The 2500-nt window shown below is 39.8% G+C and overlaps 1 protein-coding gene across 2 annotated transcripts in view; it reads right to left on the reverse strand.

Moving 5' to 3' along the window:
- The window catches only part of rrp12 (ribosomal RNA processing 12 homolog), a 29913-nt gene that overhangs the window by 19248 nt on the left and 8165 nt on the right, over positions 1 to 2500 (reverse strand). The window lies entirely within an intron of this gene.

Consider the following 2500-nt stretch of genomic DNA (forward strand, 5'->3'; position numbering starts at 1 on the left):
AGTGTGTGCTTCACCTCACTGTGTGTTCACTGTGTGCTGAGTGTGTGTCACTAATTCACGGATTGGGATAAATGCAGAGACCAAATTTCCCTCACAGGATCAAAAGAGTATATATACTCATACTTATACTTAAAGCCCACAGGGTCTGTTCTCTGATCATGTCCACTCAGAGACACCGGTTTCTCCATCGGCCTCCACTGATCTATCGGTTGATTGTTGCCCTCAGCAATATGGTGGCGCCAGTGACATAGGCTACGTTCTGGAGTCCAATGCGGCGTCTACGTATATATATCTATGGTCTGGGGTGCATCTACGTATATATATCTATGGTCTGTGTGGCGTCTACATATATATATCTATGGTCTGTGTGGCGTCTACGTATATATATATCTATGGTCTGGGGTGCATCTACGTATATATATCTATGGTCTGTGCGGCGTCTACGTATATATATCTATGGTCTGTGGTGCATCTACGTATATATATATCTATGGTCTGTGTGGCGTCTACGTATATATATCTATGGTCTGGGGTGCATCTACGTATATATATCTATGGTCTGTGCGGTGTCTACGTATATATATCTATGGTCTGTGCGGCGTCTACGTATATATATCTATGGTCTGTGGTGCATCTACGTATATATATATCTATGGTCTGTGTGGCGTCTACGTATATATATCTATGGTCTGGGGTGCATCTACGTATATATATCTATGGTCTGTGCGGCGTCTACGTATATACAGCGGGGAAAATAAGTATTGAACACGTCAACATTTTTTTCAGTAAGTATACTTCCAATGAGGCTATTTGCATGAAATTTTCACCAGACATTAGTATTAACTCAGATAATCCACCCATATAAAAAAATCCAAACATTAAAGTCCATAGGTAGAGTTATGTGCAATAAAGTGGAATGACACAGGAAAAAAGTATTGAACACGACTGCTAAAATTTCTTAAATACTTTGTGGAAAAGCCTTTATTCGTAATGACAGCTTCAAGGTATTTCCTGTATGATGAAACTAATCAGTCAGAGTATTCTGGTGTGAGTTTGGCCCATTCTTTTAAACAGATAGTCCTTTAATATTGAAGATTTCAGGGGTCCCTCTTGTAAATCCTGATCTTTAGTTAACTTCCAAAACTGTTCAATTGAATTGAAGTCAGGGCCTTGATTTCCTTTCTCTGAAACCAATTGAGAGTTTCCTTTGCTGAATGGTTAGGATCATTGTCCTGCTGGAAGGTCTAGCCATGTCTCATCCTCATCATTCTGGTGGATGTAAAGATTCTCCCAGAAAAAAATGACTCCATTCATCATTCCTTCAACTGTATGAAGTCTGCTAGTACCATGAAATGAAAAACAGCCCACACCATGATGCCACCATCTCCAAACCTCACTGTTGGTAGGGTATTTTTAGGGTGATGCACAGTGCCATTTCTCCTCCAAATATGGTGTGTAGTATGACATCCGAAAAGTTACATTTTTAACCAGAATACATTCTCTCAGTATTTCATAGGATTGTTCAAATGTTGTGTAGCAAACTTTCAACGAGCTTCGACATGTTTTTCTTCAGCAAAAGAATCATGCTGGATGAGCGTGCATGCCGGTGGAGTGCATTACCTATGATTTTCTCTGTAACAATTGTACCTGCTGCCTCCAAATCTTTCTGGAGCTTTCTCGGAGTGGTCCTTGGCTCTTGGGCTACTCTTCTGACTATCCTTCTGACTTCCTGGTCAGAAATCATGCAAGGAGATCCTGTGCATGGCCAGTTGATGATGTAGTGATGTTCCTTCCACTTGCAAATAATGGCTCCAATACTGCTTGCTGGATGATTCTGAAGTTTTGAAGTGCATCTGTAACCAGTTCCATTGATATGTTTGGCAACAATAAGGTTGCAAAGATCTTGGGAGAGCTCTTTGCTTTTACCCATCATGAAATGTTTCTTGTGTGACACCTTGTTAACAAAAAACCTTTTTATAGCCCACCAGTATGTACTAACCCAGCTTATATCAATTTGCACAGATAGGAGGGATAATTTCTCTAACTACTTATAGATTCCAGTTTGTTCCTTGCCATTCCTTGCGTTTGTGTACTGCTTTATCTTAGCGTGTTCAATACTTTTTCCCTGTGCCATTCCACTTTTTTACTCATAACACTACTTTTAGACATTAATGTTTGGATTTTTATATATGTGTGGATTACCTAAGTTAATACTAATGTCCGGTGAAAATTTCATGCGAATAGCCTCACTGGAAGTATACTTACTGAAAAAAATGTTGACGTGTTCAATACTTATTTTCCCCGCTGTATATCTATGGTCTGTGGTGCATCTACGTATATATATATCTATGGTCTGTGCGGTGTCTACGTATATATATCTATGGTCTGTGCGGCGTCTACGTATATATATCTATGGTCTGTGCGGTGTCTACGTATATATATCTATGGTCTGGGGTGCATCTACGTATATATATCTATGGTCTGGGGTGCGTCTACGTAT

The sequence above is a fragment of the Alosa pseudoharengus genome, unplaced genomic scaffold, assembly GCF_046254945.1.
Source record: "Alosa pseudoharengus isolate Yale_2024_CS ecotype anadromous, Long Island Sound unplaced genomic scaffold, YU_APseudo_1.1 YU_APseudo_1.1_scf_15, whole genome shotgun sequence".
Taxonomy (NCBI): Eukaryota; Metazoa; Chordata; class Actinopteri; order Clupeiformes; family Clupeidae; genus Alosa; species Alosa pseudoharengus.